This window comes from Cervus canadensis, chromosome 21 (genome assembly GCF_019320065.1).
Source record: "Cervus canadensis isolate Bull #8, Minnesota chromosome 21, ASM1932006v1, whole genome shotgun sequence".
Classification (NCBI taxonomy): domain Eukaryota; kingdom Metazoa; phylum Chordata; class Mammalia; order Artiodactyla; family Cervidae; genus Cervus; species Cervus canadensis.
This window is the reverse complement of record NC_057406.1, coordinates 5,705,247-5,723,909: the sequence shown is the minus strand read 5'-3', so window position 1 is coordinate 5,723,909 and position 18,663 is coordinate 5,705,247. Positions and strand designations below refer to the sequence as shown.

Genomic DNA, 18,663 nt, shown 5'->3' with positions numbered 1-18,663 from the left:
AGACCACACATGGGGTCTCAGGGTGTGAGCCCCAGTGGGTCACGTAACCTCTCTGAGCCTCAGCTTCTGCACCTGTTCAGCCAGAACAACAATATCCACATCATAGTTCACCCTTCTGTTTACCAAAGGATGTGGCACAAAGTAGGTGCTCAATAAATATTTTTCAAAATAATGAATCGACATTACAGGATAGGACTGAATATTGCATTCTTAGCACAATGCCTGGCACATAGCAGTTCTAGATAAGCAGTAGCTTTGTTGCAGGTTTTTAAAAAATTTATTTATTTTTAATTAGAGGATAATCACTTTACAATGTTCTGTTGGTGTTTTTTTCTTTTTCTTAACCAGGGGGAGAGGACTGAGCTAGCATGGAATCTCAGAACCAATGAGAAGGAAGTTGGCAGATGCATTTGGAGAATAGTGTGGAATGGGGCAAGGAACAAGACTGGAAATGTCCCCAGGATCAGGAGAGGCAGACTCGAAGGCCACAGCCAGGAGGCTGGACTCTGTCCTGTTCAGTTCAGTCGCTCAGTCGTGTCCGACTCTTTGCAACCCCGTGGACTACATGGGGTCCTCTCTGGACAGGCCTCCCTGTCCATCACCAACTCCTGGAGCTTACTCAAACTCATGTCCATTGAGTTGGTGATGCCATCCAACCATCTTAGCCTCTGTCGTCCCCTTCTCCTCCCACCTTCAATCTTTCCCAGCATCAGGGTCTTTTCTAATGAGTCAGTTCTTCGCATCAGGTGGCCAAAGTATTGGAATTTCAGCTTCAGCATCAGGCCTTCCAATGAATATGCAAGACTAATCTCCTTTAGGATGGACTGGTTGGATCTCCTTGCAGTCCAAGGGACTCTCAAGACTCTTCTCCAACACCACAGTTCAAAAGCATCAATTCTTTGGTGCTCAGCTTTCTTTACAGTCCAACTCTCACATCCATGCATGACTACTGGAAAAACCATAGCTTTGACTAGATGGATCTTTGTTGGCAAAGTAATGTCTCTGCTTTTTAATATGCTGTCTAGGTTGGTTATAGCTTGAGAGCAGGGGAAAAGGCCCATATGGCTGGCAATGAGCAGAATGGTGGTGGACACCCTGCATGGCCTGAGGAGAGGGCCAGGAGGCAGGGAAACAGAGACGGCATGGGTAGGGGCCCTTTTCCAGGAAACTTGGCTGAGAAGAGGAAAAAGAGGCAGTAGCTGGGGGGTGATGACGGAGGGACAGAGGTCTTGTTTCTTAGGTCAGGAGACTTGAAAAGATATAAATGCAGGTGGTAAGGTGCTGGTCCACTGGGGTGCCTGAAGATGCAGAAAATGCAGTACTGGCTAGAGGGGTCCCTGAATGAGGCAGAACTGGAGGGGCAGCCCCGGAGAGGGGATTCAGGAAGGGCTTCAGCTTTGGGTTTAGGCCAGTGGTGGTGGTGGGGGTTCTGGGGCTGAGTGGAGTATGAAGGCTGGCCATCTTCTGGGGGGTGGGGTGGGTGGGTAGAGGCTCCAGAGAGCTGTGGGGAGGGGCCAGGTCTCTGGGGAGAGGGCATGGTGGAGTATGGGGGAGCTCTGCTGGACCATGGTGAGTCACGGTGCAGCTCCAGACCCCAGCCTGAAGGGAGGTGACCGCCTCCATTGTTCAGGGCGGGGCGGACCTGCCGACTGAGGCCGTGGGCAGGTCACAGCCCAGCAGGTTCTTGGGGAGAGGCAGGTAGACGAGGTCTGTAGGGCCAGCCCTTCCCAGGGACTGCCTGGGGCCCTGTACTAGCATTCTGGCTCACGGGAAAGAACACGGCCACTGATTAGTGATGTCTGCTCGGAGCCCCCGATGGAAGGGGAGGGCTTGAGCCATCTCTGTGCCGCCCCTCTTGCCCAGGCAGCAGCAGAGAGCCGGCGGCCAGGCATGGAACGCTGCTGGGACTGGTGTCACTCCAGCCCACGCAAGGACTCAAGGTGTGACTCAGCCCCAGTGCCCGTCATCCGTAAACTGGAAATGACAGCGCCACCTGTACAGGCGATCGTGAGGAGTAAAGTCATGATGTGTGTGCTCAGACACGGCAGTTTGTCTCGTCTCTGTGAGGGGCAGAAGGAGCAGGGTGGAGTCAGGGAGCCTGGGGATGGGAGTCAGGAGGGAATGGGCGAGGCTCCACTGGGGTGGGGGCCTGGGGCACCCGTCTTTCTCTTCCCCATCGTCACGGATGGAAGCAGGTGGGGAGGGTGGGGCCTTGAAGATCTAGACAGGTCCTGGGTACCTATTGGCCAGGTCACCCAACAGCTCCAACCTCACTGTAAAATAAGGTAAGACAAGGTGACCATCCTGATGAACTGGAGCAGTGAGATTTATCAGCAGCCCCGTGGCCTCTGGCATCGACCATCCTGGATAGTTCAGTTCAGTCGCCCAGTGGTGTCTGACTCTTTGCGACCCCGTGGACTGCAGCATGCCAGGCCTCCCTGTCCATCACCAACTCCCAGAGTTTACCCAAACTCATGTCCATTGATAGAGAAATCAATGGGTAGAGAAATCACGGAAGTCCGTTTTCAGCTCCCTCCCCTCCACTCCTCCACGCTCCTTTTCCGCGAGTATTCCTCCTTCACCCTCAGCAGAGAACAGGCTGCCCCTGCTCTTACGGTTCTGTCTCAGTCTGGTCCTCATCTCCTCCTTGTACTGTACGGCAGTAGGGTGAGGTTGTGATAGAAAGGCACAGACATCCCTCCCAGTTTTGATGGCTCTGTTTAAAACTGCTCTTAGGAAGGGGCTGGGCACATTCAGACCAGAGTGTGAGTGACTGCCGTGGCAGCACAGCAGCGCTCTGCGGGCCTCTCCCTCCCTGCCAGCGCCCACCCAGGAGCTGCATTTGGTCCCAGTGCCAGTCTTGTGGGAAGAGAGACTCATCCAAAGAGGGTGAAGATGGGCAGGGATGGGGTGTGGCCAGGTTAGCCGAGGGAGGGGCCGCTGCAGGACGCGGCTGTGACTCGGAGTTTTCTGCTGGTGGCTGCAGGGCTCCTCAAGGCCACCCTGGGGGAGGGAAGCTGAGGGTGCAGTCCTGCAGGTGGGTGGGAATCGGGGTGGGGGGGGGAAGCAACAAGCTCCATAGAAGGTAGAACCTTCTGACAGATAAGACCCCAGAAGTGGAACAGGTCCCTGGGGAAGTGGGGTGGGATAGGCATGGGGGACAGACAAGCAGAGGTGTGAGGGTCCTTGCAGGACGCAGGGGAGGGGGCTTCCTCCCCAAAGGAGGGCACTGTGGGGGGGGCATCAGCATGTCCTGTCCCCGCTGCGATGCCTCCCTGGGACTCTCTGCCTTTCACCAAGGAGAGCAAGTCCCCCCAGTGGGGGGACTTCAGGCATCAACAAAAGTGAGGGGGCTCCCTGGGGCTCCTCCATCTGATAGATCTGGTGTCTACTGAGGACCTGCCGGCTGGGGGGAGTGGAGCTGGGATCCGGCAGCAAATAGCACGGAGACACCATTGCTCAAGGAGAGACCGGGCAGAGGTCTTCCAGGCGCTGTCACTGATGGGCACTTGCTGAGTCTCGGCCAGCACTAGGGCGTTCATGGTCCTCACCCCATGTGATCGGCATGACCTAACACGGCAGGTATGTTTCACAGGTTTCACAGGTGAGGTACCAGGCCCAGCACCCTGCCCTGAGACCCCAGGGGCAGGTCCACACCCATGCGACCCCTCGGACCCTGCTCACCCCACCAGCACTGTGTCCTGAAGGTGGGAGGTGCCTGGAGAGAAGCGGGGCGGGGCCTGGGGATGTTGGCCTGAAGCCCCAGCCCCACGTGCTGCTGGGGCCCAGGCCTGCTTAACTCTCGATCCCCCCTCCAATGCAGCCTGGACCCCGTTGCTGGCCATGGGCCGAGGTGGGGGGCACAGCGAGTACAGCCCCATGGTGGGCCCGGGAGGGGCAGGCTGCCTGGGAAATCCCTCCTGAGCGGGAGGGGCTGAGCTCCCCCCACCCCCTCCTCCACAGGAGGCAGACAGGAGCAGTGGGGAGCCCTGGAGGCTCCCAATCAGGGGAGAGGGGCCCTGACAGCACCGTGGGGGCAGGGGCTCAGAGAAGGCCATGAGGATGGGGCTTAGATTCGGGAGGCAGCCGGACGGGACTGGGGGAGCCAGCAGAGGCAGGAGAGAGGGACAGAAGGTGGGCTCGGGGGTGCCCAGGTTTCGGATCCTGCTGCCTTTGATGGGGGTGCCCGCTCTGAACTGATGACGGGTGCCCGCCCCTCCCAGCTGTCTGTCCCCCCGGGGCATTCCTTCTAGGGTCTGGACCCGCCTGCCCTGCTTAGTCCCGGCCGGGACTCCTGTGCTAGGACCAGGCCTGGGTCTGTCCTGAGCATCCTGGCCTCCCGGTGGGGGTGGGGAAGGCACAGGGCTGGGTCTGGCAGGACCTTGCTCCCCTGATCCTTTCCTGGGTCGTGGGAGCAAAACCCCACTTCCTCCCTTCTTTCTTCAGGTTTGGCTCTGGCCCCGCCGTTGACTCGGCTCATCGACTTAAATCCGGGGCTCCCACTACTGGCTGTGGCACCTGGGCCCTGGGGCTCTTGTGAGGATGGGGTCCCCCCGTCCTGGTGCCCGCAAACCCAGGCTGCTTTTGGTAGGGGGCGGAGCAGCTCCTAGACGGTCAACCCAGGGAAGGGAAGGCGCAGGGCATGTGGCCGGTGCCAGAGCCGCCCGGAGAGGTGTGGAGCCACGGAGCTGAGCTCTGCCAAGGACGGAGTGCAGTCTGGGCTTCACCGGCTCCTCCAGGAGCCCAGGAGGCACTCGGTACTTCCACCTGCTTTCTGGACGAGGATGCAGGCCCCGGGGACGCTGCAGGGATCGGAAGCTCAGCTGGAGGGGGATGTCGGCAGGGCAGCCCGTGGAGCCCGCTGCGTCTCGGTTCCTCCCACCGCCGCCCCTGAGTCCGTCTCGAGCTGGTGCATGGGTTGCCAGGATTGAGGGAGGAGACCCAAGTCAAGTGCCTGGGATTTACCTCCTCAGGCCTGTTCGTCAGGGAGCCCTGGGCATTTCATCTCCGGGGCCCCCTTCACCCTCCCTGTGTCCCCTTTCCCTCATCCACGGCCGAGCGATCGGACCAGGCTCTGCCCGCGCTTCCCTGGGCTCTACTCTGCAGCTACAGGGGTGCTGGGAGGGGTGAACCCCTGCCCGCTCCTCTCTCTGACCCCCTCCCTCCGTCACCCCAGGGTCCCCTTTGGTTCCTGCCTCTAGATCTTTGCTTGCTTGGCCCCTCCCCCCGAATGCCCCCTTCCTCTGCCCTTGGCACCAGGCACTGTCTGAGCATCTCCCCTTCATCTGTCCCCAGGAGGGATGAGAGGTCCCCTGTGAGGTCCCCCCTGTGCCTAGCAGTGCATGGCCATTGTTAGTTTCCAGGCCCCACACCCTTTGGATCCCTTGCTCAGGGGCGGGGTCACCTCTGAGTCCCTCTAAGTCTCTGTCTTTGCCTGGCCCTGAGGAGGTGGCTAGGATATCTATGAAAGATTATTGAATATGAACTACCCACTGGTCTGACCTCTGTTGCACCCATTTTTCAGAAAAGGAAACCGAGGCTTTAGGGTTGAAGTGTGGTATTCTAGGGCCCCCAGGCAGTGCAGACAAAGCAAGAACAGGAGCGCTGGGTGGGGCCAGCTCCACCTGCTCCCGCTTCTTCACTATCTAGGAGGTCAGAAGAGGTAGCCGTCTGGGAAGGACCAGAGAAGTCTGCAGGGCTGGACTGGGCATGGCCAGGACCCTGGACAGCTCAGCAGAGCTCGGCAACAGCTGGCAGGGCTGGGATGGTCCCTTGATGTGTTGGGGGCCTCTGGTGGGGTTGGAAGGAGCTGGCCTGGCACCTGGCGGGGAGCAGGATGGGTGAGTGGGAGAACAGGTGTCCTGGAGTTTGAAGACAGGCCTTGCAGTTCCCACTTTACCACATACTAGCTGGACAGGTCTCAAACAATCTTTTGGAACCTCAGTTTCTTCATCTGTAAAATGGGCCTCCTGATCTCCCTTTGCAGGGACGGTTGCCCCTACCTGAGGTCCCAGCCAGGCTATGGTGAGAAATAAGCCAGCTCTAAGGAATCGGGAAAAATTCTCTAGAAACACCACAGGACTGACATGCAGCAAGTGAGGGGCGGGGCCAAGGGTGCTGGGAACCTAGGCCACCCACCTTAGTGGTGACCCGGAGCGGCATCAGGAGCTGAACCCACCCTCAGGAGGCCTGTGGGCTGGGCACCCTCCTGCTCCCGCAGCCGGCAGGGAGGTGGATGGCCTCCCTGGGCTTGGCCTCTGTCCAGCTGCTGGTGACTCCAATCCTGGAGCAGCATCGCTTGGGCCAGGGAACATCATTCCTGAAGCATGTCGTGGGCCTGCTGTCCAGTGACAAATGCCTCACCCTCCAGGTCCATCTGCCAGGGGAAGACCCCGGTGGAATGATCAGTCAGGTGTCTGGAGCTCGCTTCATACAAGGCACCCTTCTCTGCAGCCCCCTTCTCCTTTTGCTTTCAGTCTTCCCCAGCATCAGGGTCTTTTCCAATGAGTCAGCTCTTCGCGGAGGATGAGATGGTTGGATAGCATCACCGACTCAATGGACATGCATTTGAGCAAACTTCGAGAGATAGTAGAGGACAGAGGAGCCTGGCCTGCTGCAGTCCATGGGGTTGCAAAAATTGGATGTGACTTAGCTACTGAACAACAGAAATAACAACTTCCCTGCTCCTGGCTTTCTGGGCGATGACCCGAGGCTCATATGGGGGAGCACCCCAGAACGGGGTGGAGGACTCATCTGGACCACAGCCTGGTGAGATCCTCACCTCAGGGCAGGAGAGAGCTGTGGGGTCTTCCCACATCTTGACATTCACCTTTGAGCAAGCCCAGGAACGAGCCGGGACATCCCTTTTATCCTCAGGCTGAGAAAACTGAGGCTCAGAGAACCACGAGGATATCCTGAGGGCCCAAGCTAGTTGGTGGCAGAACTAGGTTAAAGTCCAGACCCCTAGAATTGGTATCAAGAATGTGACAGTGTTAACAGCCTCCACTTGCTGAGTGCCACTGGGGCACCGGGCCCTCTAGCTGCACTGCCCTTGAGTTAGAAATTACTGTACTGGCTTCACGATAGGAAAACAGGAAGAGACTGAGGTTCAGAGTCATAAGTGGCAGAGGCTGGACTTGACCCAGTGGTTCCGTAGTTGGGGCAGTCCTCATAGGCTATACCTGAGCCTAACCAGAGGTGGGCAGGGCCTGGGGGCTCCCGACAGGGTGTGGCTTTCCCACCCGGGGCTCTGGGCTGAGGGGAAGACCCAGGGAAGGCCTACTTCAGATGTCTGGAATTGAAACTGACCTGCTTTCAGGATCCAGATAGACCTGAGCCAGTAGGCGGAGACCTTGGAGGGGCGGAACAGGGCAGAAGTGGGGATGCAGAGTCAGGCTTCATCCTTAGAGCCCTAGCTTGGGTCACCTCCTCCAGGGAGCCTCTCTCACTCCCTCTAGCCCATGCTGACTCCCACCTCCCCTAAAATCCTGGGGTGAGTCCCAGGGCCTGACCCAGCTCCTGGCATGCCACAGGGGCCCACTGAACATCTGCTGAATAGTGACTGAATCCTACAGGCTGGCTCTGAGCCAGGCGCCATGGAGGATCTGCTCTGCCAAGAAGGCACTGGGGTCTTCCAGGGCCTGGGCCTTGCCACCCCCCTCCAGCTCACCCCAGCCGCTGCCCTACATGCACACCCCCCTACTCTGCTCACCCCCCTGCCTGGACGCCCCTCTCTCCACCCCTCATGATACTCTGATGATGTTAGAAGTGTTTGAGACAACATAAAGATCCCATAAATGGAGTTACAAGTCACCCATCGTCTTATCCGCAGGGTCGACTTGTGGCTCTACAATACTACCGAGCTCTTTTTTTCCCTCCTATCTTTCGTTTTTCAAAACCCAGAGTCAGGGGCCTGCTTCCCTTGTCCATGGGATGTGTGATGACCACAGACACGTTCCTGCCACACCACATGCGGGCAATGGGATCCCCCTACTTAATATTCCCTGGACATGCCATAATACCGATCCCCTCTGGCCGGGCATCTGGCTTGTTTTGGATTGGGGGCTATTATAGTTATTGCCCCAGGACACCTTCCTGGAAAGGTGAATTTCTTGGCCAGCAGATATCACCCCCATGCTCCTTGCAGACTCTAAGGCTTGGCATGGCTGGTCCTTCTGCTGGGTTGTCCTTGTCCCATTTATCCTCATAGCAAAGCTGTCTTCCTTGGAAACATGCCTATCACCTCTTTGTTTGTTTTTTTTTTTTAGAATATATGTATTAAATATTTATTTATTTGGCTGGGCTGGGTCTTAGTTGTGGCATGCGGGATCTAGTTCCTTGACCAAGGATGGAAACTGGGCCCCCCACATTGGAAATGTTGAGCCTCCACCGCTGGATCACCAGGGAGGTCCTGCACATCACCTCTTTCTGAAGCGTCCCTGCTGCCCTATTCTCAGCTGCCCTCTTCTCTCTGGTGTCGTGAGCATCTGCTGACCTCCTGCTTCTCCAGCGGGGCAGACAGCCTACCGTCTCCTGTTTTTCCTTCCGGCTTCCAGCACATAGTAGGGGGCCTGGGGAAGACTTCCCTGCTGAACGAGCCATCCCCCGGCTGGTTGGCAGTGCGGGCTTGTGTGGTGTTTCTCCATGAACAAGTGCCACTGTGTTATTAAATTTTCCCAAAGCAGAATGTTTGCTGTGTTTGCCAGATTGGTTGCTCTTTTAGGAGTGGGTCTACCCTGCCCATCCCTCACTCCTCATTCTCTGTCTTTCAGAGCCCATTCGCTGGGCACCTACTGAGCTCCAGGCCTGTGGGATGCAGTGCTGGGGGCCGAGGCAGCCTTACCCCCAGCAGGCACGGCAGGGACCAGGGTAGGTGCGGGTCAAGTTCAGGGCTCAGTGCCTGGGACCGGGTGCGGCAGGTATGGCAGGCCCCTTAAAGGATGGGGAGCTTATGCTTTGACCGGAAGGAAGTGGTAAGTGTTGGGCACACAGTCGGTGCTCCGTAAGTGTGTATTGTGGGAAGGTAAGAGATGCTGTCTGGGAGCTGGGTGGAGGGCCGGTGGGATCAGAGGAAGGGAAGAAGCTGAACTTGGAGGATGAGTGTCATCAGAATGTCTCTGCTATCGCCCCAAGACCAAAAATTCTCCACCAATTCCCAACCACATGTCCCCCAGGGTCTCACGAGGTCATGAACAAATTGTGCCTTTGTCCTTGGCTGGAGGACAATGGATGGAGTCTGTTGAGCCCAAGTCCTGTCTCCCAGGCAGGTACGCTGGACTCCTGGAGAGCCTGTGCTTGGGAAGCCTCCATCCCTGCAGGGAGGAAGATGCGCCCGGCGGAGTTCGGGATGCTCCTTCACGCTCCAGAGCTGGGCAGTCGAGCTGCAGGAGCCGGGAGGCTCTGTGTGCTAAGCGGAGTTGAGTTCGGCAGACCTCATCCTTCACCTGCTTATTCATTCACTCACTCACTCGACACTGGCCTTGTCCCGGCTGCTGGGACACCAGACACCACAGAACCTCGCGCTCAGAAGCCTTCAGGGACACCCACGACCCACTGGGCGTGGCATTCAGGCCTGCCTGTGGAACACTCCAGGAGTCCGCACCTCCTTGTCCTCCTCACTCTCCTTGTCCTGGGCCTCTGTTCCCGCTCTCAGGAGCGTCCATCAGGCTCCTCTCCCCTGTCCACACTCTGCCCTTTCTCCCAGGCCCAGTTCCAGGCCCTCTTCCAGGAAGCCTGGCACCATCCCCCAGGCTGGGCGTCTCTCCTTACCACCCGACATTTGGTCCGGAGTGGTCCCTGTGTGTGTCTCCCTTTTGGCCTTTCATGGATGCCCACTGCATCCTTGGTCACCCAACACAGACCTGGGAGACACAGTTCCTAGGACAACATAGGATGCTATGGACAACACAGGACAACATAGGACAAGCTAGTGGACGCTCTAGCCACCTGAGCTGTGGAGTTGACAGTGGAATGATCAAACGTTCTCCTTGACAGCAGGCCTGCGCTTTAACCTGGGGTCTCTTTCCTAAATTTCCAGGGCACGCTCTCACCCCTCTCTGCCTGGCCTGGAGGGCCTGCCTTGCTGCTCCGACCCTCAAGAGGGCCAGGCCGACTGGAGCTGGGCATCTGCAAAGGTCAGCATGGCCTCGGGGGCCTGAGAAATATCATGGGGGGACACTGCTTTCCAGGACTGGCCCCAAAGGAGACCCTGCCGTCTCTGTGCCCACCCACCGCGTGTTCCAGCTGTCCCTCCTGCTTGCCCAGCTCATCTTGTGTTTCCAGCCCAGACTGTCTGCCCCAGAGACACTGCACAGTGAGGTCCACAGACAAGGAAACAGGAGAGGGGTGACCAGCCCAGGCCTCCATCATCTCCCTCTGCAGTCCCAGCCTCTCCCCCTCCTCTTCAGGGCTGCCTGTGCGTGCTGAGTCATTTCAGCCGTATCTGACTCGTTGTGACCCCATGGACTGTAGCCCGCCAGGCTCCCCTGTCCATGGGATTCTCCAGGCAAGACTTCTGAAGTGGGTCACCATTTCCTCCTCCAGGGGATCTTCCCGACCCAGGGATCGAACCCAAGTCTCTTATGTCTCTTGCTTTGGCAGGTGGGTTCTTTACCTCTAGTGCGGCCTGGGAAGCCCAGGGCTGCCTGAGCAAACTCTAAGAAGGTAAAGCCGGTCAGGTGCTCCCGCTCAAAGACCTTCTATGGCTCCCAGTGACAAAGCCTACCCCCTTAGGCAGGCATCCAAGCCCTTCAGCTCTGGCTCCTTCTCCTCCCCCTCCTGCCCACAATTCCTTCTTCTCCAGCCCCGAGGAAGCTGCCATCTCAGATATGCCAAGGCCCTGCCTGGAACGCCTTTTCCATACCTTCTTTCCAGGACACGCACTTCCCTGGGGTGTGCCCACCTCCAGGAAGCCCCACTGGGTAGCGGCTCCCACTTCCCCTCCCTCACCTGCCCTGCCCCTGTCTGCCTGCCTCCCAGACCCGCTCTCCCCAAGGGCAGGCCAGGCCTGAGACACCCCCACAGGGTGTCTTGTCCTTGGGGATTGTGTCTGAAGCTCCGATGAAGGCAGAATGCGATGTGAGTGTGCCAGGGGAGGGGGACCCACAAACCTCTGTTGGGGTGACTTAGATGGGCCTTTGAGGGGTACATCTCCTCCTCACCTCTCCGTCTGGGAGGCCCCAGCCTGACCTGGGCCCTGTGGCCACCAGTCTCCACCCGTGGCAGGGGTGAGAGGTCATAAGGGGCCAGTGCATCTCCCCAGGGTGGGACTACCACAGTGCTGCTTTCCTTCCTCCCCAGCGACTCAGAGCCTTCTTCAAACCAGCGGCCAGGTCCTCAGGTCCCGACCTCATGACTTGCCCGCTCTGGGTTAGATTTCCTCTGGCCACCCATTGTGCCCCGGGTCGGGAACCTGGGACCCCCAGAGGGAAGAGATGGGGACACCGGAGTGGGACCAGGCCTACGCAGCCTAGGGGCTGGGGGGTCCACATCTCTCGGAGAAGGAGGCGGAGGAGGACTCGCAGACGACCGGCAGGAGGGGTTCGGGGCGGGGTGCCCTCGCGGTCCTGGGAGAGGGTCCGGGCCGGGGGCGGGGGGCCGCGGCGCCCCGGAAGGAGCCGCGCACGCCCCAGCACGCGGTACCCGCCGCGGCGGCCTCGGATCCGGAGGTGAGCGCGCCCCCGCCCCGCTCCCCGCCCACCCCGCGCGCTGCGGGTCCCGGGGGGCCGGGGGGCGGGTCGGAGAGGGGCGCGGGGTGAGGCGGGGCTGCGCCGGCCCTTTTCCGCAGCGCGGGCCCCCTCCTCCTCGCTGCGCCCGGGCCCGCTCCTCCCCCTGGGGCGGCGGGATGCGGCGCCGGGCCCGGGCGGGGGCCGCGGGCCGAGGCCTGGCCGGCTCTGCCGGGGCCCCGGCGGGCGGGCGCGCGGGGCCGGGACCGAGGGCGCAATCGCGCCCCTCCCGGCGCCGGGGCGGGGGGAGGCGGGGAGGAAGAGGGGGAGGGCGGCGGGCGGCGGCGGGCGGGGTAGCCGGGCGGGCTCGGAGGCGCGCGGCGGGCAGGCGGGCGGGCGGGCGAGGGAGCGGGCGGCGGGGAGCCCCCCGCCCCCCGAAGGAGGAGTCTGGCTCCCACTTGCTGCCTCGGACGCGCGGCTAGGCGGCCGCCGCCGGAGGAGCCCCCGCCCCTGCGCGCCTCCCTCCCCGGAGCCGGGCCCCTGCCTCCCTCCGTGCGCGCTGCTGCTCGCGGCCGCCGCGGCCGCCGAAGAGGAGCCCGGGGCCAGGTAGGGCCGGGGGCGGGCGGTGCGCGGGCCGGGGGCGCGCGGGGAGCGCGGGGCGCGGACGCCAGGCCGGGCGGGGGGCGCGGCCGGGACCCTCTCCGGGCGCGGGGTGACGCCCGCGGCGCGGCGCAGGGGCGCCCGCAAAGTTACTTTGGCTGCCTTCGCCGGGTGCCGGCGCCCTGGCCCCGCACCCCGGCTGCCCTGTGGGCCGAGCGGGTGCCGCGGGGAGGGGCTCGGCCGGAGCGCTGGACTTCGACTGGGGCCGAGGGGTCAGCGAAACTTTTCCCCGGCTCGCCGGTCGCTGCTGGCTGCTGGCGGAGTTGCTGGTGGAAGAAGCGCATTGGTGGGGTGCAAGTGATGAAGATGGTGATAACAATAGCAGCCCCTCGACGCTGAGAGCCTACTGTGCGCAGCGAAGCCCCTGCTGGTACTTGGGGGCCACAGGAGGCGGGGACTGATGTTGACCTTGTGGCCACTTTGGCTCGGCATTGCTGGAAACTTCATCCATCCATCCACCCACCCAGCCATCCACCCATCCATCCACTCATCCACTCACTCATTCCCACATGTTTATTACTGTCTGCTCTGCGCGGGTCGCAAGGGATTCAGTGGCTACCCAGGCAGGTTCCAGCCCTCGGAGGCAATATTTCAGGGACTGCTCAGGCTAAGCAGCAGTTCTTACTCTTGTGTGTTTCTTCTGGGACCTGCCATAGGAAGGTGAATTCTCACGGGGTCTCCCTTGACCCGGTGCAAACAGAAGGGGGTGGGTCTGAGAGCTGATCTGTCCAGGAGTCTGTTGTGTCCAGGCTTCGGTTCCTAGACCCCCGCCTTTCCTACATTGCCTCCCCACTGGGGCTGGGAGCCTGGGGCTGGGATCAGGAGGCCCCACCCTGAAACTGGCCCCCAAGGCCACTTAGCTGTCCTCTCTGGGAAGTCTTTGCCCGGGTGCTGGGGGCTGAGCTTCTCCCATCCCTTGGGGGCTTGGTTGCCTCTCCCTCCCCGATTCCAAGGCCCCTATTGAATGGCCCAGAGGAGAGCTTGTTAAGTGGCAAACAATTATGAAATTAAACCAGGGAACAAAAGTGGGTTGGTTGGTGAATGGTGAGCTGGCTCTGTAGGACTTGAATGGTGGTGGGAGACTTGTTAGCAGGGCTCAGCCAGGCTGGGGGCTGGGGGTTTGACACTACCATCGTCCATACCCTGGCTGGTATTTGCAACAACAGGAAAATGCACCAACTTCACGAATAATTTGTCACTTTGCCTAAAATGCTTGGGGGATGTCAGAGAGGCACCGGCTGACTGCCACGTTCAAGTTGGAAGCCGGGCTTCCACCCATGGGAACCAACGTACTGGGAGGCCATTTGGGGAGGGTCTGGTGGATTTGGCTGGGCCGAGGCAGGCCTCTGGGGGTGGGTAGCACACCGGGGCTGTCGAGCCAGCCGCTGGGGATCGGGAGGCATTCTGGAGCCGGGCACAGTGTCTGTGGGGACCGCGGTGTGAGAGTCGTGCATAATAAACTGTGCTTCATGACGCCCGGCTCCTTGCAAATTGGCTTTCCGAGTGGCAGCCCCACAACACTTGTAAAACCTTTTTCCTTAAGATGGGTTTCTGCGAAATGGTTACATCTATTTGAGTGCTCACTCCGTGGAGGTCCATTAATTGGCTGATGGCTAGTCAAAAGGCGATAATCCAGTCACAGTGGTTTAATCGTGTCTTCGGAAATGGTTCAACGTGGGGGCTGCCTTCCTATGTATTTCTCAGCCCTAGGAATTTCTGAAGACCTGGATTGAAGTAGATCCCTATGATGTTGATGTGGATAAGCTCAGATTTTGTCACCTACCCGTGGGATGTCATATCTTGGGTACAGTTGCCGTACGAACACTTACACCCTAACCCTGTAGGCTATGTTTATAGACAAATAGGGCTAAGTAGAGGTAAGAGACTAGGGCTTTAGGGTCTTTCTATAAGACCCTAACTGTGTCAGGACTGCGCTGACACACACAGTAACCATTCAAGAAAAGCCTGCTTTTTAAAAATTTCCCAGTCCACCGGTGAGACCGTTAAATCTTTATCTGATGAAAGTAATTTAAATTCATTTGGTTTCCCTTGAACTTGCTACATTCCCTTGCACGCTGTCACCTAACACAGGACACATCTCTCTGTGCTTGTTTGAAGAATTAAGGATGGTAGCAGGATTTCACCGAAGGGTAGCACTCAAGGAGAAAAACCAGCATTCTGGGTGCAGGTTCCGGACTAGTGGAGGAAAGAAAACCCTCCCCAAAGTGCAATCATCTTTTAATCTATCAAAATGATTTCATTTTTCCAATTTCAGGCCCGTGAACCAATCACGAATAGCAGGGCAGAGGAAATTAATCGGCCAGGCAACGATTTTTAGCAAGTAAATATTATGCACAGAAAAACACACAATTAGTGGAGGTTAGTTAATGCTTTTCAAGTTTCGGCGGCGAGCTGCCGTGAGGGTGGAATTTCTGCATTATCGCTGAATTGTCTGTCAAAAATCTTCAATGTGACAATGCGACGTGTCTCTCCCACCGCCTCTCCCTCTCCAGGAACAGAAAAGGGGTCTTTTCAAGCATCCCCCCTTTTTCATTCTTCTCTCTGAGATCTCTCCGTTCGGCAGTTGGTGTTTACCTTTGTCTGCCTGCACCTCTGGAGCGAGGGGGTCCTGGGGAGAGGGACACCCCAGGTGTAGGAGCCCGGGAATGGGATCTCAGGCTTGATCTGTGCCCACTGATCACACAGTTCCTGGCATCTCAGATGAGAGACAGGCCATCCTGGGGTCTTCCTTCCGGCCAAATGTCTTACCCTGTAGGATTAGGTGCCCAACACTTGGTGGGCAAGGAAGAGACGGGGGATGCGTCCCGTAGCGAGAACCGTCTAGACTGTGCTGGGTCGCCCTGAAGGCAGTTCTTCTCTGCAACCATGTTTCCTGGGGTGTCGATGTCCCCCACGGAATGAGACCACCAGCTAGCACGCATCCCCTCCAGACTGCCACTGATGTTGTGTGACCTGGGGCTGAAGAAGTGGCAAAATTATAAAAAACAAAAGCGACCCTAAGGGAGAGAGAAAAAGAGAGACCCCCTTTTTGGCAGGTGGTGTTGGAGAGAAGGTATATATAATTCCTTGATGAATTTCATTTGCTGTGGTTCTCCCTGGACCTGTCCATTCTGCAACCAAAACAAATGCTTTACTTTATTTTGACCCCCCCCCCACCCCAAATGAGACAAGACTCTGTTATGCTTTATTTCCATTTAAAGTATCTGTGGCTGATGGGGGCAGGCCAATCTCATGAAAGACAGTCTTGGCAAATTGGGATTATATATTTTAATTTTAAACTCAGGGAGTGGCTCCAGATGTCCTTTGGTCTTTCCGTTCCATTCTGTGAATTACCATTTGGGGGTTTCTATGTGGATTTGGGCAACTTGATGTTAGACCTTGGTTGTACATCAGAGGCAGATGCAGCTACCTAAACAAAAAGTCACCCCCCCGGTTGATTTCGATATGCGTTGAGTTCAGAGCCAAGAATTGACCAGAGCCCTCTCTCCACCACCCCACTCCAAACCCTGAAAGTTTTGCTTCAATTGCACGGCTTCACATTTCCATCCCCTCCTTCCAAGGATCTGAGGCTCAGCGCTGATACACATGGAAAGACTTTTGGCATCGCCCGTGCTAATTTCATCACTTTCGGGAGAACATGATGCCTGCTTCGTATTTCCCCTTCATTTCATTCTTCTGCATTTTCCGACAACACCGCAGCCTGCAAGGCTGCAAAATATATTGCATGGCTACCTGAGAAGTGTGAGCTCTGCCCCGCACCCCGCCTCTCCCCCTTCCCAACGAAGCGCTCTTGGCACTGCGGTGCTCATGGAAAAAGCAGTCGGTCCCTCCCCCACCCCAGGCTCCCTGCACAAAGGGGCGTGTGTGTTGGGAGTGGGGGGCACATAGAGAACGGAGTTTTGCTTTTGTTAAGTTTGTCATTCAGACACATTCGTTAACTGATCATACTTTTGGAGGTTTCATCCTTAATTGCAGATTCCCGCATGATCACAAAAAAAAAAAAACAAAAGCACTTAAACTGATCATAAAAATGGCAAAACCCCAATCTCTGACTTAAGTGTAGAATTACCATAGTGCCGATTTGATTATGCTTCAGTGACATCTGTTTAATAGATTTCCATGAGAATTGTAAATCCACGTTTACTTTCTTTGCAAATTGTATGTGAACGCCGAGCACCCAGGACTGCCCTGCTGCTCCCCCTCCCCGCCACCGTGTATGTCCCACACCCCCAGGAATGCGGGGTGTGACTTGATGGATATGTGGGAAGGGGATGCAGAATCCTGTTTTTTTTTAATGCGTACCTCTTATTTCCTTTTGTGTGTGGGTATGTCTGCATGCACGTTTGAAACGAATCTGAGCAGCTTCCCACCTCAACCCCACAGACTTGCGAATCTCCAAATGCTTTATTTCGAAAACTAGGACAGCACTTTGCAGAAGAAAAATCAGTCCATTCACCGTTATTTATGTGATTGCTGATCGGCTAGATGGATATAGAAAGCACCAAGAATTATAATAATTTATGGAGCGGAGCAGTGGTTTACAAACATTATTTCTCAACCCGAGCTTTGAGGGTTTCTTTGCTTCTCGGGCCTCGTTGGGTGCTACGGGAATGGAGGATATTCAGAATTTGAAGACCAGCTGGGTGAACTGACTGTCTTCCTATCTAAGGTTCAAGGAATAAGTGAGCAGCTATTTGTGGCAGACAGGACATGATCCAGTAAGTAGCTGTCTTCATCATTCTGAAATAAAAGTACATAATTGGAAAATGAAGCGGCAGCGGCTGCTGGGATGGGGGGCGGCAAGGAATTAGAAAGTGTAATTTAAAATCATGTAATTTGAAATCATGTAGTCATAATTCAAAACAGCCCCAGCTAAAAGGTTTGAAAGTGGTAAATGCTTTAAAGTCACTTGTGGTTGATCCTTTTTCAAGGAATATGGTCTAATTTTCATAGTATTTGTGGATTCCTTCATCGACTTAGCTCATCAACTTATTCAACGTGGCTGCTAATATCAGCTGCAGGCCAGCATTTTCCGCCCCCCTTGGAATCCACAGTTGATGAAGAAGGAGGGGGTCAAATATAAGAGCTTTCATTTTCAGGATATCGGGGGATTAGGTCTGAATTTTTTTTCTACTAAGCTGTCTGTTCCTTTTCTTTTCCTTTGAGTTCTCATGGTATTTTTTGTTTTTACCTTTTCTGATATTTTCAATTACTGACTAATCAATTGCATATTTGTTGGCACGAACAAAACAAGGGGGAAAAACCAGTTTAAAAGTGATTTTTTGAGCTCATGTGGAAGGAAGCATGGCCTGTAAGAGAATCATTCCCAAACCCGCTCCTTGGTATTAATACTTTTCTGTTAGATTTGATTTCCCCTGCATTTTGCTTGGGGTGGGAGCCATGATTTAGGAGGTGGTAGCATGGATTTTCTGTGACATTTTGCCACCTTGCAACTAAGCTCTTAACTAAAGCGTCAGTGCCTTTGGCTGAGCTGACTTTCTCTCAGCATTGTTCTGGGTGAGCGGCCGGATCCAATTGTCTGCTTGCTGGGCTGCCTTGATGGTGGGGCAGGGGCTGCCGGCTGACCCACACTCAAGGTCCAGGGAAGAGAGGCATGGGAGCGAAGCCGGGGTTGGGATCCTACAGAAGTTTTCCAGGTATTGGGCTTTGTCGGAACGCTGCTGCGGTGCAGTCTCTCCGGGCAGGTGTTTCTCGGGGGCGTCTCCTGTTTAATGGACAGTCTCTCCTGTGTGGTCATTGATTGTCCTCCGAATTTGGGACTTAGGACAATATAACATTGCCCTGGCCCCACAGTTACGGCTTTCTTGTTCTTCAGTCGCCAAGTCGTGTCCAACTCCTTGAGACCCCATGGACTGTAGCCCTCCAGGCTCCTCTGTTCATGGGATTTCCCAGGCAAGGATACTGGAGTGAGTTGTCATTTATTTCCTCCTCCAGGGGATCCTCCTGGACCAAGGATCAAACCCGCGTCTCCTGCATTGGCGGGCCGGTTCTTTACCTCTGAGCCCCTCCAAACATGCTAATGCTGGAGAGAGACAGACATTGGTCACCTTAACAGCCTCAGGTTGGCTTTGATTACGGTGACCTTTATTCTTCGTGACATTTTCAGCTGTTGAAATGGGGATGCTTTTGAGAGCTGGAGAGGATGCTGGTCATGATGACTGACGGAGGACAGCAGACATGAACCGAGACCGTCCCGGGCCCATCCTGCCTCTGGGGAGCCTGTGGAACTGTTGTCTCGTCTGAAGCCTAATGGCAAAAAGAGGCTATCTTTGGGCTGCCAATCGGCAGCCCTGGCAGC

The 18,663-nt window shown here is 56.7% G+C and overlaps 1 protein-coding gene across 3 annotated transcripts in view; it reads left to right on the top strand.

Annotated features, from left to right (window-relative positions):
• Positions 1 to 11,563: 11,563 nt before the first annotated feature.
• The window catches only part of MPPED1 (metallophosphoesterase domain containing 1), a 79,235-nt gene continuing 72,135 nt past the window's right edge, over positions 11,564 to 18,663 (top strand). The window contains exon 1 of one of the 3 annotated variants that reach the window (XM_043441175.1): positions 11,564 to 11,666. The gene's annotated coding sequence lies outside the window, so the exon portion shown is untranslated. Of the gene's footprint in view, positions 11,667 to 12,009; positions 12,270 to 15,913; positions 17,063 to 18,663 lie in introns of those variants that run through there. The other 2 variants (XM_043441173.1, XM_043441174.1) reach the window with 2 other exon arrangements.